At 44.0% G+C, this 20,323-nt stretch overlaps 1 protein-coding gene across 3 annotated transcripts in view; it reads right to left on the bottom strand.

Moving 5' to 3' along the window:
* Positions 1-20,323, bottom strand: part of zbtb46 (zinc finger and BTB domain containing 46) — a 61,777-nt gene that overhangs the window by 15,396 nt on the left and 26,058 nt on the right. The window lies entirely within an intron of this gene.

Below are 20,323 nucleotides of genomic sequence, written 5' to 3'. Positions count from 1 at the left end.
ATCACTGTCGACTTTGTGAAATGCCTTTAAAGGAATAAAAAAGCACAGTCAAGCAACAAAAACCTCAACACAATTTGTTGTCAACACGAGGACTTCACCTGACAGTGATAACAACTCGCGTGAAAATACAAAAGAACACCATATTAAACCAATTCTCTCAAACCTCTCAGCCAAGTCATCGTTTACACCCAGTGTTTTCGGTAGCGACTACCAACACGTCACCACTCTGATTCATCTCCCTCTCTCCTCGACTCCCTAACATACCTCATCATCACCAGTCAACAAAAACACAGGGAGATCATAAAGACACACACAGAGAGAGAGAAAAAGGCAGACACAGACGTGGTGTGTGTGTGTTTGTGAGTGTTACGTCTGCGTGTGTGAGTTTAGCCATCAGAGCTATTGAAAGCAGAGCAAAGCTGTCAGCAGTAGACATGTCGCTGGAGGTTCCACTGTAGATCTACAAGACTGTCAGACCACACTGCTGACAACAGCTCCGCTCAACACTCATACACACACACACACACACACACACACACACACACACACACACACACACACGCATGCACACACACACACACAAACAAACACACAAACACACTTTCATTGCCTCCTAATTGACATTTAACTGATGACAGGTTGCTTTCTCTAACAAAGACTTAGACAAAAATACACACCAGGCAGGCACATCACCGGCTTAAAGACTTTGAAAGAATGGCTTGTCTACACTTTAAACAAACACACACAGACTTCTGAGCGCTAATGCAGACTTGCATGTTGCCTTAAGGGGGGGGGGGGGGGGGGGGGGGGTACATAATTATGTGTGATTGTTCTGAACAGAAGCCTTCTGACATCCTAATATATAAGTCTACTAATCCAGAGAGATAGATACACACACACACACACACACACACACACACACACACACACACACACACACACACAGAAATAAGAAATAAACAAAGTAAAGACGGGGTGATGCAGGGGTGCAGAGCAGAAACAGGTGTCCATTTTAAGTAAAGTTGGGTAGTGCTAAGTGTTTCCTGTGCAGCCCAGTGCTCGTCTGCTGCAGGAGGAGTCAAGGTGACAGAGACAGGAGTTTGCCTCCACGTCTGGAATACCGATGGGTATACAGCCTTTTCACAGCCTACTAGGTCAATGTTGACCTCCCTCTCTTTCTGTTTCTGTCTCTCTCTCTCACACACACGCAAACACACACACACACACACACACACACACACACACACACACACACACATACGGTGTCAGTAATTTTTCATGCTCAGTATAGATAAATGATCACAGATCAGATGGATGGATACACGTTCTGCATGCACGGTTGCACATACGCACATAGATCTGAAAGGTGTAGAGATGTGAGTGAGATATTGAGGACGGGGAGAAGAGATGGGGCGCGACAGATAAGAGTGGCATACATGCGAAGTAATCAGCAGCCATTAAACACTACTACAAGACACATCAGAAGATATAAAAGGAGGGAATAAAGTAGGAGACAAGAAGAAAGAAAGAGAGGAAGCACCGACCGTGTAGAAAGAGAAATAAAGATAAAGGAGAAAAAAAAAAAAAAAAAAAAAAAAAAAAGGCAGAGGAGTGTAAAAGCGGGGGTGTTGAGCTGTGGAGGAAGCACAGAAGATACACACGAAACGCACACGCATCCATCCACGCACACCTCCGTCCTGCCCGCACACACGCTCACACAAACACACACAAAGTTAATTAAGGTGGGGGTGTGTAGCGGTTGGCGCAAGGGGCATGAGGTGCAGGAATTCATTAGAGCTCTGCCCCCCTCCTTCAGTGGGCAGCCCAGCAGCCACAGGAGTCAATCAATACCATAGATCTGCTGTTGGCCAACAACAACAACAACAACAACAACACACACACACACACACACACACACACACACGCGCATGCACAAACACACACACACACACACACACACACACACACACACACACACACACACACACACACACACACACACACACACACACACACATATGGAGCAAGGAGAGGCAAATGGAAGGAGAGGAAGTGAAGGAGAGAGAAAAAACAGGGTCATCTCTGACCCCCATCTCCCTCCACTCATCTGTTCATGGGATAAGTGAATGACCCTTGACCACTTTTTCCCAGCATCCCCTGGACATGTGCATCTACAGATGGAACATGTCCGCCCTCCCCTCGGTAGCACAGTAACAATGCGTCAGTCACACACTGCAGATTAAATGGCAGAGTTATGGAAAAGAGATTGCTTCATAATTTCCTCGCAGAAACGATGAAGTGGATCTTCTGTCGTGGACAAAATCGTGTGAAATGAATACCTGTGTTTTACACATTAGTGAATGACTCTCTCTGTCCTGCTGACAAACTCTTGTGCAACATACAGTACCCTGTTTCCCGGGGATATATCCATATATCCAAGACTAAGCGTGAGATATTAGAAATTAGTATTCAGCTGACCACAAACAGGCTTTTGCACCAAATAATCGGAATATACTGCATAATCCTCCTTCACTTATGTAAGCTTTGTCAGGCCTGCGTAGATGGTGTGTTACTTAAACCTCATCCTGTTCTGACAGATAAAATCATTTACCACACCAGAAACAGTCGCACCTAATCCCATGCATGCAGCTTATGGATTTCATCATACGTGTGCCTGGTTGGGTTGAGGATTTGTGGACACACATATTGTGGTGTCTTTCAAAAGCAATAGGTTTATCCAGAGTTTTAGAGACACTGCAGTTACATCATTCCTTTGTACACATATGCTGAGTGTTAACGTATCAGTTGTCATGTGACAACCTATGAATTTCAATGGCAAGGAATATGCCTTTGAACTGCGTGGTCAGATACCAAAAACAATAGCATTTTCCTCATCTTCTTTTCCCTCCTTTCTTCTGCTTTTACAGTGCAGCGGTCTCTGTACAGTGAAGGGAATTTTCATTTTCCCCTTCATAAAAGAGTCCGAATAATTTAGATTTCTGCTTTCTGAAGAGATCCTCCGTTTAATTTGGTTGCCATGGTAGCCGGGCACCCTTGGCTTCAACATTTATGCTAAATAAAACCCCCTTTTAAAAGGAGAGACAAATATGTGGAAATGGTGGTTCTCTTTGTTCATGAGTGTGTGTGTGTATGTGTGTATGTGTGTGCGTGCGCTCGCAAGCGTGTGTGTGTGCGTGCGTGCGTGTGCGTGTGTGTGTGTGTGTGTGTGTGTGACGGTGCTGCGAGCTACGTAGGGGCTTGAGTGGGAAAAAAAGAGGAGGAATAAGACTCGCCTTGAAATAAAAGATGTGTGTGTTGAACTATACTTTAAATGTGTCGTGAGGAATACTGCATTTATTATCCTTTGAGAGAGTTACGGCTAATGGATAGATGATACCGTTTTATGTGCTGTGGTTGGAGGCTGTACTGTATATCTGAGTGATTCACGTGTGTGTGTGTGTGTGTGTGTGTGTGTGTGTGTGTGTGTGTGTGTGTGTGTGTGTGTGTGTGTGTGTGTGTATCTGTGTGTGTTTCAGAAGGGGAGTCGTTATTAGGGAGCGCACTTTTGATGCAGTAAAAAAGGAGGAGAGAAAAGGCCTGAAAAGGGAGGGAAGGGTCAGCTGACCCTGTTTGACCTCTGATCTTCTGTTCTGATTGTGTGTGTGTGTGTGTGTGTGTGTGTGTGTGTGTGTGTGTGTGTGTGTGTGTGTGTGTGTGTGTGTGTGTGTGTGTGCATCTCACTCTAGAAATGCCTCCCTCCTCTCTAAATGAACACTGTTGTGAGGGAGTTTCTATTTTCCAAAAATACAGGTTTTGATAGATAAACGATGAATAACACACATTTCTGCACATCAACTTCTTGCTCACATACACACATGACCCAGGCATACTCTTTTAACACCTTGAGTCACACACACACACACACACACACACACGTACACACGTACACACGTACACACTCACATAACTCACCACGCCTTCAAATCAACAGAGACAGTAGCCAAACACAATGGAGAGAAAAAGTCCAGGGTGGTTAAGCAACGAGTTACTGAGGCTTGTCGACCACAAGAGAGCTGTCAGAGAAGAAAGTAGGGCTTGTGTGCATGTTTGAGTATGGGAGAGTGCAAACAAAGGAGAAAGACTCGCTCACTGTGTATATCTCTGTGTGTATATATCTCTGTGTGTGTGTGTGTGTGTGTGTGTGTGTGACAGTGAAAGACTCAGAAAGAAGACTTGCCCCAAGTCGGCCCGGTTAATGGCTTGGCCGGCCTGAGGTTGAAAAGGACATGGCATTACAAGAGCCGTGTTGTCATAAGATTCCTCTGCTCGCTGTGTTGTCCATGCAACATTTTAGCGTCATGCCTCCAAACAAGAAAATGAAAGTCACTCCTTCACCTTTTATCACGAGCAGCTCCATACACCGAACGTGTGATTAGAGCGTGTTTGTCCTCGAGTGGACAAAAGAGAGGAGGGAAGGTGGAACTTGCTTTCTCAGCATGCCAGAGTTTGAGAGGGTAAAAAAGTAATTTCAGCCGAGAAGGGGGAGTGAGGCACTAAAACAGCTCAAGAATTCAGAGGCAATTTAAAAAGCAGTGTGGGAGAGGGGAATGAAAAAAATGCTGGGTTAAAAAGGAGGGAGGATGGAAAGTAAAAGAGGTTGTTATTCTCTCTCTCTCTCTCTCTCTCTCTCTCTCTCTCTCTGTTGTTTTTAGGGACTAGCCGGGCCACAACCTCCAGGAGAGATAGGGAAGGGTGGGTGGTGGTGGTGGTGGTGGTGGTGGTGTTGGTGGTGGTGGTGGGGTGTGTGTGTGTGTGGATAGGGAGGGCAAGCATAAATCAAGCAGAGCCTGAAGGCTTTAGAGGAGGGAGGGACAGAGGGAAGAGAGTGGTAAAGGACAGGGGAGAGAGAGAGAGAGATGATGATGGTGCTGGTAGTGATGGTGGTACTGCTGGGGGCTCGGAGGAAAAGAGAGAGTGTGGGTGGAGGGGAGGAGAGGAGAGGAGAGGAGAGAAGAGAAGAGGAGCACAGCGATTGCAAGAGTGGTGGGGTGAGAGGTGGACGGTGGGGTGATGGAGTGTGGGTGGGTGGGTGAGTGAAGGGGAAGCGAGGAGAGGTGGGGGGAGGGAGGGAGGTTACAGAGGCTGTGGGAGGGAGGGTTGGGTATTGACGGTGGGGGGCGAACGAGCCAGTGTTTCAGAGTGCGTCTACAGTAAGCCAGCTAAATTTTTGAAAACGCTTCCTTTTCTCTGTGTTTTTTTTGCCCACGTTCACGTTAAGACGGCAACGTTACACATCCGCAAGACACATGGGCAGAAAATCCATTGTAATACAATTTAATCTCACTATAAGACAGTAACAGCCCGCAGATACCTTTTCAGTTCTTATTCCATCGTGTTTACATTCACGAGGAAGACATTTCTGTTTCAGGTATGATTCGTCCCTGTTTTTAAAGGGTGGTTATACCAGAAAGACGCACAGCAAAATTAATCAGCATGCTAATTGCTAACATGCCAGACAGCCAGGCTAGCTCCGATCGGCCACAATTACTCTCTGAGCTTCTTTTGTACTGAGCTGTTTACTTCCTCACTGGTATTTTTGTCTCAGGATTTAGTTTTGTCTTCTTCCACTGTGGTTTGTTTTCCTCTGTGTGCAGTAACGCACTTTGGATCAGCTGTGTTGTGTACACCATTTCATTCAATTAAGAGAGACTAAAATAAGAGAGTTTTGTGAATTAGCGAGCTTTCTGACTGTGGGTTAAAAATTGGATTTCTTTGCTCTGTAATGTGGAAAACAGTGCAACTGCATGCACATTAATTACATGTAAAGGTATTTGTACCTATGGGCACTTTTCCACTGCATAACACTGCACAACTCGAGTCAACTGTATCTACATTTGCCACCAGGTAGTTTTTTTGGATTTTGTTTTCTACTGCTGATAATACCCCCTCTGTGTAGCTGGTCGTCATAGCGATGCCATGTAAAACTAATGGAACATCATTTAATGCTTAAGTAAAAAACAAAAATTGCACCCACTATATTGGCATGGCTACAACAATGGTGGGCATCGTGGAGAGTGCCGCGAAGATGCAAAGATAATTCCAGTGACGATCCCCTCTGACCAATCAGTGGTTTGCAGTGTTTTTGCATCTACCGTTAGAGTCGCCACAGCTCAATTGAAACTTTGACACAGGTGATACAGAAAAAGTAACAGGTGTACCAGAAACTTTTGTCCAATGTAAAACCAAAAGAGTCAAGAAGAGTCGAGCCGTGCAGTGGGAAAGCAGCAGATGTTTAACATCTGTCTCCAAACCATTTTTCTTCTGCGGAGAAGTTTAATAAAAGTGGATGTCACAACACTGCAAAGAAGCAACAATAATTTATTCTAGTTTTTCTTTGGTGTAATTTATTTGGAATGAAAAGATTTCCCATTTTCTGTTAAATGTTAGTGTACATTGAAAATACAGCAAATCCACTAACGTGCTAACATTTGAGTTTTGTCAAATCATAGAGTTGGTTAAAAGCAGCAAAAGCCTTAGTGTGGGCAAGAACAACCAAGCTATTAGAACATGATGTAAGTCTGGTGGCAGGCTGTGTCGCAATTAAGTTCAAGTTACACTGAACCATCCTGGAGATGTTTCATCTACTCATTCATTATTCTACGTAACATAATGGTTGTCATTAGAATTCATATAAAATTTGCCATCATAAAATACTGATTGAATTGATGTCACAGAAAGCATTACTGTTCACCTGGTTAACAGGTGGGTTCGATGACCCACGATCAGATCGCTGTTTTATATTTGTTCAGCTTTCCGATCACAGAAACAGATAAAACAACTTATCAAGAGTTTTAAGAGGTAATCATGGAGAGCGGGAGGCAACAAAACTCAACTTGGCTGTCTGTCCTGCTCTTTTAACAGATGTTGGCAGCGATCCACAGTTTTGTTGAGGACAACGAACAAGAGATGCATTTTGCTCTACAGTTTAAGTGTTTTTCAGTGTGAATAGGACCTTTTACAAAAGGACACAACAACACATGTTTATACATATTTTCAAAAGTAGCCGCCTTCGTGTGGACGTAGTCTGAGTGAGCGAGTGAATGAGTGAAGGAAGGGAGGGAAAGAAGAGCGGGTGAGTGCGTGGGGGATGGAGGATTGCAGGGCTCAAGGTAATCTGGGGAGTTAATGCAGCTTAGAGGGACTGAGAGGAGTGGGAGGGAGATAGAGAGCGGGAGTGATGGCAGAGAGAGAGAAAGAATATAAAAATAATAGGGTCAGCAGGGAAAGAGAGGGAGAGAGGAATAAATGAAGATGTATCAGAAACAAAAGCCGAAGCAACTGAAGGGGGAGAGAGAGGGAAAAAAAAGTGAGAGGGGAGTGTAAAAGCTGGAGAGACAAGAGCGAGGAGGGAGAGGGAGAGAGAGAGAGAGAGCTGAGTGACTGTGCGAGATAAAGAGTGGGCTAATGAAAGGTAGGGTGAGGCTGAGCGAGTTGGCGGGTAGGAGGGAAGTCGACAGAGAGAGAACGAAAGAGAGCGCGGGGGAGAGGTCTGTATGGGGAAAGAATGCTGGGTGGGGAAGGAAGGCAGACACGCAGGGCTTTGTGCTAAGAGCAAAGAGAGCGAGAGAGATCGAGAGATTGAGAGTGAGTTAGAGAGAGGTTATGTCTTGGCTTTATGCACACGGGAGGACCTGGTGAACGAGCCCAAAAAGCCCCATCCAGGCCCGGTCCGGGGTCGTATTTGAAGGGTGAGGTGGGACGGAGGGAGGTTGAGAGGAGGGATAATGGAAAGTGGAGGAGGAAAAACGACAAAGACTCTGGGTGGGGATGCCGTGCTGAGCCTGTGGGTTATTGGTGTGTGGGTTAACACACTCTTACGTCTCACACTGACCAACTGAAAAGCTCAAGGCCAACGGACTAGCTGGAATTACTTCTTCACAGCTCCCTGGAAATAAATCTAAGACGGGTTTAACACTAACAAAGTTGGAAAATGTCAACATATTTCCAGCTGGACACTTTGGAGCAGTTAATGGAACAATAAATTCGATAAATTACATTGTGTTAAAACACATACTTTCACATATGTTTAGTAAAACAGACATAGGTGGGAAGGAACATATTAAAATTCACGTTATTGAACCTAAATCCAACAAAGAAAATGCCCTTTTCACTTAAATTATGTCCTTTGAACACTGTCCGCATAGCTGCAAAGATCTGTGGGATGTGAAGTTCTGCAGCTGCATGTTGAACATAGACCTCCAACACATGTGCATCAGTTTGAGTATGTCACAGACAAAACACGCTTTTCTTTTTTAAATCATAAAAAAAAAAGGAAATTAATTAAGGATTTCACTGGATTAATGAAAAGTCATTAAATAATAACTTGTATTTTCACTTGTATTTTACTGAAGTGTGCGGAGCCCTCCTTTGTACATACATGATGCTTTGACCTTCTCATACCTAAGCATTGTGTTATGTGTAGTGATCGTCTCCCGGCATTCAGGACCTTCACCAAAATTAGTGTGAGAATCAGTGCATGGACTTAAAAGTAAAAAACATTCAGTTTGATTTGTATTATATGAAACATTGTAGGTCAGGATTATCATACTAGGTTGTAAGCAATAAATTAAAGTTATTACATTGCCAGATTCTTTCACCCTTTCACCTAAGAAAATAAGATTTAGAGGAAAATAGATGTCTTGTTAAAATGGAAATGTTTGCAACAACAAGAAACACGTGTCCTTCTATAGGAGAAACAAGACCTCTGCAGTAATAACTCGAGTGTCATTAAATATTTCTCTCTTTTGTTAATTCCACCTTTTCAGACTTGTATGAAGAAGAATAAACGGTGTGTTGAGCGGTTGCCTGACACACGTATGCAAAAACATATGAAGACGTTGGGGTGCGATCAAATACTACAGGCGAGCAGAGAGCAGGCCACCAGTACAAAAGGTTCCTCCGCAGTTAGTGTCACTGTGCTCCGTCCACACTGGGGACACTCCCCAAAGTGTGTGTGTGTGTGGGGGGGGGGGGGGAGCAGGAGGGGTGTTACGCGTTCTCCGGAGAGCATTACGGTGCTGTCGGACTGCCCAGTGACCAGAGAGGCTATTGCCCCCTCTCTCTCTCTCTGCTCATCTCTCCCATCTCATAACATTAAGACTGTGACTCTGTGTGCTTGTATCCTTGGCAACCTGCCTCCAACAATGGAGAGAGAGAGCTCTGGCCTCAGCATGGGAGGAGTACGGTGCCACGGAGAGGAAAAGCAAGGGCGAGGGAGATAGAGGGAGATAGAAAACTGGCAAGAGCAGCTGAGCGGAGGGGGAGAGTGAAGGAACGAGCTGGCGGCGGCGGCGGCGTTCGTTCGTCGCGCACAGACGTGCGCGGGTCAAAGCGAAGGGAACGGAGCGAAGGGTTAAATAGCAGAAGTGAGACAGATGAGAGGCGGATGAGGATGCCAAAAACCTTTTGCTAGCTAGCTCCAAGCTCAGTGTTAGTGGATCAGTGGAGATCTGTGTCAGTCCTGAGCTGATAAAAAAAAAAAAAAAAAGTTGGACCGGTCTCAAGATCGAGCTGGACAGATCTGGAACTCGAACTTCACACCACTTCGCCAGCCTCTCGGCAGTCTAAAAGTATGCGAAGCAGCCACTGAGAGGACGGCCTCGTTTTGACGCAGCTCTAATTTCGTAGTCCTGGAGCCGCAGCCAACAACTGACGATGAGCGTTAAATTGTGTAAATCCAAGTTTGATTTTCTTAAGTTTTCTTCCTGATTTCCTTTCTTAATTTAAACTTGTTTCGTGACCTCGGGACTCAAAACCTTTCAGGCACACTGAAAATAATATCAGACAAGAGATGTTTGTTCCGCAAAGCCCCCCCCCCCCCAAAAAAAAACCCCGCTACCCAGGTTGATCTGCAGGGGAAAATTCCGTGGGACAAGAGAAAGAATTGCCGCAGCATGTTCCCTCTATGATACGAGTACAAGAGGTAAGAACAGTAGAAATCACACTGCCAGGCAAAAAAAGAAAAAAAAAAAAGAAAATCAGAGCAAGGGACGCCTGCACAGAGGACTGTGTTCATCTTCTCTTCCCCCACTGCAGCCGAGCTGAGCCATTGAGATTAATTGCTTATGATCAAATCAGCAGAAGCTGTGCAAATTAAAGAGCGGGCCACCCTCCCCCCCCCCCCCCCCACCCCCTTCCTCCTCCCTCACCTCCACAACATCTCCCACCCACCCCCGGGCCAGACCCAGTGGACATTGCGTGTGACGAGCCGAAGCGCTTATTCAAGGCTACAAACGTGTCATTTCCTCTTTCCCCAGAGAGGAACATAGAGCGCGGAAAGGGCTCGAATTGGAGCAAGGGGTCAGTCAAATGGCGCACACGCATACGCACGCACGCACACACACACACACACACACACACCACACACAGTCAGTGCCCTGAGCAGAACTGCTGATATCTCACCCCGCTTCTCAAAACTGCTCCTCTCTCCTCTCTCTCTCTCTCTCTCTCTCTGTCTATCTCTCTCTAGCTCTCTCATTATGAAGCCATTAGAGAGAAGGGCAGCGTGAGACCACATGACCCCTTCCTAACCTCTGTAACACACCCCTGAAAGGGAGGGAGGACCAGAGGGAGGGAGGGAAGGAGAGAAAGGGGCAAAGTATATAAACAGAGTCGGATAGCAAAAGGGGAGGGAGGGAGGGAGAGAAGAGGCAGTGATAAGATGGTGAAAGGAAGAGATGGGGCAAAGGGGGGAAAAGTTGAGAGTGTAAGAGTTTGAGCCAAACAGGTGAACAGTGAGAGATCACACGGAATAAAATCCACATGGACAGACGAACAACAGAATTATCTAAAATCTCGTGAGATACAAGTTTTGCCCAGAACTTGAAATATGTGGCCATACAATGAATATTTCTGTATCTACACTTCTAAAAAAAATTGACATTGTGTCACTGTACCGGCAGATCTTTTTTACTCGCTCCAATAAAACATTTTACGACTCGCTGCTTGATGATTAAAAGTGCTGTTTGCAGTGCGCTAAGTGGAAGGATAGAGAGGATGAAAACATGGTAGATGGAGGAGGTCCGCATGAGTCAGAATAGAAGAGAGAGGTAGAGAGGCGTGTGATAAGTATGCAGTGACTTTAGGAGAAGGGGATAATTTGGGAGTGGAGGGGAAGACGGCTGGGCTGCTTCCTTAGTCGGACAGAGGAATGTAGAGCGGGCGGTTCCCAGTGTGTGTGTATGTGCGTTTCCATGTGTACGTGTGCGTTTGTGCCAGACAGGAATCCCTAAACCCCCACAGACTGTGGCTCCACTTATCAAGGCCTAAACAGAGGGGTATGGGTGGGGGGGGGGGGGGGGGGGGGGGGCGAAGGGGAGACGGGTCTGGGTGTCCTGCGCTATCAAGTCCACCTCTCACCCTCATCGCTCCCTTTCTCCTCTCCTGTGCAAAACACACACACACACACACACACACACACACACACACACACACACACACACACACACACACACACACACACACGCACACGCACGCGCACACACGCACATATTTACACAGAGACACACACTAAACCTTGAAGCTGGATGTCTCTGAGGCCAGATGAAGTATGGGAAGGCCAAACAAAAGAAAAAAACTGCCAGGGTCACAATTACAATTACACCATATACACATGCAAACACACACTCTTCTCTCAATGCCCACCCAAACAACCAAGCGCGCACACACACACACACACACACACACACACACACACACACACACACACACACACACACACACACACACACACACACACACACACACACACACGCACGCACGCGAGCACACACACAGAACAAACTTCAAATTCATTAAGCCACCACCTTCCTCCTCAGTAATCTCACATTCATTCTGAATTCATGAGGGTCCCTTAAACTTTTTCTTCACTCTGGTCAAGTGTAGTCTCAACTGGGGAATTAGCATTAATGAAAAAAATAAAATAAAATACAGGTACCCCTGCTGGGGTGGGGGGTGGGGGGGGGTGTGGTCCCACCTGAAACAAGTCCATGACCCATTTCAGATTCAGAGATACTTACATACGAGAAAGCGGAGTGGGGGCTGAAGAGAGATAGAGATAGTGGAAAGGAGATTAAATGGATCAGATGAAAGTTATTCTTTGCATGCTGCTGCTGGAGGATGAGGGTAGCGAGAGGGAAGAGTTGCTGCTCGGAGAGAGGTGGAAACAATGAGGAGTGAGGGCAGGCAGGTGATCTGGGGCAAGGGGTTGGGTAAGAGAAACAGACAGTGGGAACAAAGGAGAGTCTGGCCTCCTTTTAAAAAACGGTTTCGTGACAAGAAGCAGAGGATATAAGAGAGGTGGAGTCGGGGCGAGCTGCTGCTCTCAAAGAAGAAATATTTCTAAAAGTTGGTCAGAGTAACCCTTTCACAAAATAAACATTGCCAATACAAAAATATTGAATATAGACACCTGAAAAAAAATCTAACACTGGCTTGTCCTGGTCACCTTTAACCCAACACAAACAACAAACATTGCTTTTTTGAAATTTTACAATTGACTGAAGTTGCTCAAACTCAAACTAACTCAGCAGGTTTAAATCAGTGGTAACTAATAAATTTAACATTTATTATAACTACTGTTCTTTTGTAATTAATAAACATATCGACCAATTCCCCTTCTAAATTTACGGTAGTGTGCATTGTGTATTAAACGTTTGCATATCAAAGTCTGATACGCTAGTGGACAAGAAGTGTTGGAAAACAGAAATGTAAACTGTAAAGACTGCTATAAGTCACGTTTTGGTATGTTTAAAGAAAGAATCAAATATTCTAGAGGAATATAAAATCAGGTGGTATAAGTCCTAAATTAAGGGGCCCGTGGGTGGACCATCGGAGTTTACCAGAGTTTTATTGTCCTCGGCTTAAACATCTACACTGCTACAATTAACTTACATAATCATGTGAGATGTCTTTGGAAAGCTAACTGATCAATAAAACCTACTAGTCCTTCCACATCCTTTCCCGAGCCTACAATAGCCAACCAGAGTCCATGTCGAACAGAGGGAGCTTCCTCCCTTCTGTTCTTCACAGATCCAACCAGTCAGAAGCTTCGTTGGCAATGATTAACACTTTGTATGGCCAATGAGACCCTGAACACGAGGATATGCCGCTTCAGTGGGTTTATACTGGAAACAAAGAGCATCATCCGTAAAGAGAACTCTCTGCATGCAGGTATTTGTTTACAAAAGAATTCAGGTGGAAATAAAAAAAAAACGTTCTGTTCAAACTTCTATAACTCACTACCGGTGGCACCTACATTGATTCTGACTGATGGGGAAAAAACTTCACGCTGTTTCCTTCTACCAAACTCTTGTGTACTACAAATGGTTCAATAACAGCTTTCAGTTTACTTAAGATATGCCTTGTTTAGGCAATTTTCCTGGAAATGTAAGTTTTTTTTTTTTTTAGTTTTTTTAGTAATTTGAAATAATTAGAAATGTGGCTATGAAGTCGGTTTTTTTTATTTATTTATTTATTTTATTTTTATTTTTGTTTAACTTTTGAAACCGGGAAGTTTTGTTTTTTTACAAAAGCAAACAAATGGACCCCAGTGATGAGGAGGAAGTTTATCCCACAGTCCTGCGGTACACAATGTGAAATTAAACACACAGACACCCACACACACACTCACAGTCTGCACACAAGAAGTGGCTGTAGCTTCAGTGTATGAGATGACTGAAAACAAAAGTGACAGCGTGAATTGACAGGATGGTGAGGAAGGTCCAAACAGACAGAGGGAAGGAGGGATAGAGGAGAGAAGGAGGGGACAAATAGTTGTGAAGGACAGATAGTGGCTTCCAGAACTGTCTTCAGTGTCTCTGTAACTATCAAACCCAAAAAGAAACACACACAAACACACACACACACACACACACACACACACACACACACACACACACACACACACACACACACACACACACACACACACACACACACACGTCCACAGCCCAAGCCATAATTGTCCCCTGTGGTGATTTTGGCCTCTCCCTCCTAGTTTCTCATTGCTGTCGGCCAACTCTTCTGTATCTTTAACACTTTCTTTTTTCCTTTTTTGAAAGAGAGAAGGAGGAGGAGTAGGAGGAGGAGGCGGAGGAGGAGGTGGAGGAGGAGGCGGAGGAGGAGGGGTAGGGGTTGTCACAAGAGAAGGAATAAGGGATGAAGGAGAAAGAAAGGTCTAAAGGAAGGAGGTATGGAGGGGTGTGACAGCGGAAAGGGGGAATGAAGCGAAGGAGGGGAAAGGAGAGAATGAATGTGTAAGAGGACGGGAGACTTTGCCCTCCAGCGGGAACACTCCCACGATTGTGTGTACTTTGTGTTACACGCACATGTGTGTTTGTGTGTGAGCTGTGTCACAGCCAAACCGACACACCCACAGGCTGTAGACCTTTATATCCTGTTCGGGTTGTCCGTTTGTCCAAACATCATGCACCCCCCCCCCCCCACCTCCCCTCCCCTCCTCCTCTTCCTTGTCGCTCCCCTTTTCTAACTGGTCTGACGGGGGTAGAGGCCGCCGAGGGAGTGGGTACAGTAAATAGAACAAAGCCACCTTTCTAAAACAAACAGAGTGGGAAAGAGGAACTTCAGGTTGACTGAAAATGAGAGAGAAGGCGAGCACAGATCCAACTATGAGCTTACCAGAAAGTACTTTATTTTAAGGTTAAACTCTTCACTAAAGTTACTGCTTCTGCTTCTTCCCGTCAGTCAGTCTGCCAGTGGATATGTCTGCCTCTCCTTCTCGCTCTCTCTCTCTCGCGCACACACACACACACACACACACACACACACACACACACACACACACACTTTACTAGTCTCAATATCCCGGCTGCTTGCGCTCGACTAACTCTTGGTGAATGCTGGGTACAGTGTGACACATAAGCCACAGTGAGCAGTGCTGCCAGGCTCACGGCTACAGGGCCCATTACTGACTGTCAGATCACTGGAGGAGTGAGAGAGAAGCATCCGAGCTCACATCACATCACATCTGATATCTCTTAAAGAGGAGCCTTGTCATAGATCCCCCATCGAACAAGGAAAGAAGGAGGCTATACTCGTGCGTAAAGCTCATTGTTTTTCTTTTTTTCTTTTTTTTTACAGGTTCCTGATTAATTATTTTATTTCAGTGAAGCAGATGGGTTTAAAACTTTATTTTTTTGATTACTTCAGTTTGTGTTTAAAGTCATGGTCGTTCTAACGAATCTGTCAGTACACACACAGACAGAGTGCCTTACTCTTCTGAATATATCATTATTATCAATAATCTATTGTGAATAAATGTTCTTAAATTTGATTAGACATTATTCAACAAAAGTATTATTTTGTTTTCTTCAATATACAAGCAACTGAGTGATAGTTGTCTGTACATCCATGAGCGCACTAGCTAATAGCTAATTCAGCATATGCATTTAATTGTGCCAATCAGCAGAAATGTTAGCAACTACAGGCAAAGAAACAAGGATGATGTTGTAGTCCACATACCACACACACATTCTACTTCCTGTTTAAAGCTCCCAAAGCAGTATGGGAACTGTGGTTCCAAAATTAATACCAAGATTATTCGACAAAAGGAGGCCAAATAATAAAAGAAATCACATAATACATTTTTTTAGAGATCTCGCTCTTTACTTTCAATATCTTGACATTATAGTCGAGGTTTGGGTAACAGAGCTATGTTAATTTTGTCTGAAACCCTCTGGTTTACACAATTTGTTCCTATAATAGAGAGTAAAGAGAAAATGGGAGAAAAACACAGATGTCATGCAGAATATTCACCAACTTAATACTGAACCCCTTTAAGGAAAAAAAAAACATATTAATGGTTAAATTATAGTGTGTTTGCAATGCAAATATGATATAAAACCTCTGGTTTTACCCAGATTTTGGCATTATTGATGTTGTAGACACCCAAAAAAAAATTGACAATATTAAGCTGAAATCGTGTAGTACTCCGTGTGTTTTAGAAAGTAAACAGAAAAGCAAAGACAAATGGTCCAAAACCCCTAAAGCATCATCTTCCTTTAAAGATGAAATGGAGGATTAGGATAAATAATGAGAGTTATGCGGAGGGTATCCTCATGCCTGAATGTATAGGTCTGTGCGCATGTGTTTGATCTAGAAAGTTAACCGCAACCATTTCTATATCCATGTATAGATACCAGGGGTGTGCGATGGAGTTTTAGGAGCGTTGATGTGTCTGGGTCGAGTTTTTTCTGTGGGGGTGCTGCTGTGAGTGATCAACCACAAAAACCTCCCAACCCACCCCTGCGTTGTGCCAACAGGACATCCTGTCAAGGTGCATTCTGGGTATTTTAATTCTTAGACCTGAGCTATCAATGCCAAGAAGCGTGTGAATGAGTGCGTCGAGTTAAACCACATACGTGTTGAAATGAAATGTAAGGATTGCACATATTTTTTTAGAACTTTTGTGTCATGCGTGTATGTGTTTACATACTTGCTTGTAAGTTAGAGGGTGAGAGTGTCCAGTATGTGTGGGCTGTGGCTGACTGAAGCACACACACGGGCCCAACCCAGGTGCACTCAGGAAAGGATGGCTAATCTTAAACACCCCCAAACACACACACACACACACACACACACACACACACACCCCCAAACACACACACACACACACACACACACACACACACACACACACACTTTTTCCTCCTCCTCCTCCTCCTCTTCTCCACCCAGCAATCTTTCTCTGGCCTGTTCCAGGGGCAGGAGGCAGGGAGGTGGGGGGGTGCTGACGTTTTGGAAAAAAGCCACGGTCAGGAGTGGGGAGGGGGCAGCTTCCTGTCCAAAATGATTCTTTTAAAGCCAGAGAATTATAAATAGAGCAGGTGTCAGTATAGAGAACTAAAGAGTGAGAGAGAGAGAGCTGCGAGAGAAAAAGACAGACAGCAAGAGTGTGAAAAATTGTGTGAATGTGTGTGTGTGTGTGTTTGTGTGTGTGTGTGTGGAGTGGTGTGGTGTGGTGTGGTGTGGTGTGATGCCGTGTTGGAGTAGGAGAAGGGGCTTTTAGCTGGTGGACTGCCCATAATGTCCAGCAGGATGTGAGGTCATATGACAAACATGGCTGGTGGGTGGTGGGAAATGATTGGTTACTACAGTGATAGTGGAACTTTTTTTTTCTTTTTAATTTAGTGGGGACCAAAATGGAGGTTCACATGAGGGAGGGAAGAGGAAAAAGGGGGAAAGAACAGTATTAAAGTAGTCGGTCATAACTCCCAAAAGATTAAAAAAAAAAAAAAAAAAGCATACAAGTGAGAGATGAGGGGGGTAAATGAGTTTGTGTGTGTGTGTGGTAGAAGTGGACAAAAAGGGGAAGCAGAGGATGGAGGCAGCAGGGGAAACTGAGGGAGGTGGGGTGAGCAGGCCACAAAAGTCAATAGGGTGGGAGGAAAGGGCTGAAATCATCTATGCAGTCAGAGGACAAAGAAGCAGAGCAAATAGGGGGTGGGGGAGTCAGAACGAAGCACAGAGAAAGGCCCGGAGTACAAAGACAGCGAGAGTCAGAACTGATAATAGACTGACTCTGGGAGAAGTGAGAAAGATGAGCCACAAAAAGAAAAAAGAAAAATATATAGCGAGGAGAAAATACAGGAGGAGAGGCCTCAACATGATGTAGCTACCTAACCCATCGTGTGTCAAACACTGAGCCATGAAGAAAAGGGGTTAAAAATTAAGTCCACATTCTGAAATATTAAATCTATTTTGGTTTTTTAATGAAGGAGGAGTGAATTAGGGAGGAAATATGAGAGTAGATTATTAAACCAAGACCGAGGAGAAGGGAGAAGAAAAAGTGGAGAGGTGTGCGAGGGGTGAGGGGGCTGAAATCTGTTCACGGTGTTTTAAATATTAAACCTATTTCAAGTTTAATGAAGTGCAAATACTATGGGGAGAGTCTTAACTGGAATACAGAGAGGAAGGGGGCGAAAGGGGGATCCGATTCATTATTTCAAGTGTTCACCTTTAGACTGCCGAGACTTGGGGAGAGGAGCACAGGGAGAGAAAGAGAGAAAAAAAGAGAAAGTTTTATGCGGAAGTGCAAACTAGAGGGCAGATTTGAGAGCACCTGTCTGCGGGTCCCAGGTGACTCCAGGAGTCTCCGGAGCTCGAGAGAATGAAGATCTGGATTCAAACAAGCTAATACATGCAACGCTAACTGCAACGCTCCTGAGCTCGCCGGAATAAACAGGACATGGTTCTACAGAAAAATGATTTCATTTTTTTTTTTTTTGGTCTGTCTCTGTGGGCATATGTGTGTGTTTTCTGTCTGTGTGTTTTCTGTGTGTGAGTTTTCTCTGTGTGTGTGTGTGTGTGTGTGTGTGTGTGTGTGTGTGTGTGTGTGTGTGTGTGTGTGTGTGTGTGTGTGTGTGTTAGTGGTTGAGAAGGGGAACTCTGAGGCCACAGAGCGGAGAGGAAGAGAGTCAGATAAAGATGTTGGGATTTTAAAAAAGATTCTCGATGTAATCAATGTGCAACAGCTAGAGGGAAATGGAAAGAACAGCCCACGTGTGATTGAACTGTTCACGTCTACATAATCAGATGCTCTAAGCTGTGTGTATGTGAGTGTGTGTAGATCACACTGGCCATGTACCGGATTGCCAAAATCCCCCAAGCTGCCACTAAAGGTCACCATGTGTGTGTGCGTCTGCCTGTGTCTGTGTGTGTCTGTGTGTGTGTGTGTTTGTTTTAATACCAGCAAAAAACACAAACAAAAAGTATTTCCAGTGCTGTTATTATGTGGGATAAAGATCAAGTTGGTGTTTGCCCCAAGTATAAAGGCAGTAGGAAAGAAATCAATCGTTAACTCATGTTTTCACCAGCGCTGGCTTCTTCTCTGTCTGAGGGAGAAGGTGCCAAAGAGAGAATGAGCTCTGCCTCCAAAATGACAGATCCACCTTTTGAAGAGGTGACACTTACTTTGATAAAATAAATAAAGGCACAGAGTGTAAAGAAAATGTTAAAAAATATCAAATGGCAGAAGGTTTGTGGACAAAATGACACATTTACAGACTGAAATACCTGTTTTTGAAATACTTAGTCATAACTTTGATGTTATTATTTTCTCATGTATTGCTATTTAGATCTCACCATGATGTTTGGAGACACCTAAAAACTACAATATATATGTATGGATACATGAGTTTATATTTATTATATATATAATTAAGATTGTGTTTGGGGTACAACTTCTTTCATCTAACCTGTTTGATATTTTTCTGTTCATTCAATAACATGTCAGAAATTAGTGCAAAACAAACAATGTTGCGTTTCTTAGGCTTGTTTTGTCAACAGACACAAAAACAAAGAATATTCATTTTACAATCAAACAAATAGAAAAAAAAACTAGCTAGAGCATTGAAATATTTGAATATTTTGCTTGATGAATGAATAAATAGTTATCATTAGATTTGCTGCCAATTAATTTCAATCAACAAATTGATTCATAGATTCATTGTTTTAACACTACATGGATTAAAGTCAGGCTGATATGAGACGTCAAAGAAAAATATACTGAATTGTTAGAAATTTTTTGACTTTCCTAGCACTCCATCTAGATTTGCAGGTGCTTTTTCATTCGGGTCTGGAAAAAGCAGCGGGGGCCAAGCTAAAAATAATTTTAGGTAATTATTTAAAGGTTCAGAACATAAGCAGGTGGGAGAAGTACAGACTATTTAAAACTCTCTTCCTCAAAAAAAAAATTGTCACTTTTAATATAGCATTGTGCAGAAAAAAAAATATACACATGATCAGATCAGTGAAATGCAAACACTGCTGATTTCTTTTCCCAGCTTCACAAGCTGGGACAAGGTGAGTCTAAGAGGCAGGGAGATCAAGCGTTAGCGAGACAGAGGGAGAGAAGGATGTGGAGTGCTTACTGGTCTCAATAATGACATCAAGTGAACATAGCAGATGTTTGCAAGGGAAGGGGATCTAAAGAAAACAAATCCTAATTCCTGCAGCTGTTTATGTCAACACAGGCACATGGCATTTTCATTCAGATGCTTAGAAACGGCTGGGCGCTGAAACACTGAGCCTTTACACAACCATATTTTATCCTTATATTACAGTATAATCCAGTGAAATCCTTGGTCAGGCAGCCCCTGTGTTGTATGTCATACAAGCGTTTCAAATAGCAAAGCAGGGACACTGATTACAGATGAATGAGAGAGAGAGAGAGAGAGAGAGAGTGTCTCGGCACTTCTCATCAATAAAGAATGAAGCAATTAAGCTAATCTCAGACTGAAGGTGC

This window comes from Embiotoca jacksoni, unplaced genomic scaffold (genome assembly GCF_022577435.1).
Source record: "Embiotoca jacksoni isolate LCO1_2020_lvr unplaced genomic scaffold, fEmbJac1.0.p SCAF_9, whole genome shotgun sequence".
Classification (NCBI taxonomy): domain Eukaryota; kingdom Metazoa; phylum Chordata; class Actinopteri; family Embiotocidae; genus Embiotoca; species Embiotoca jacksoni.
The sequence above is the reverse complement of the archived record's forward strand: the minus strand, read 5'-3'. Positions and strand labels throughout refer to the sequence as shown.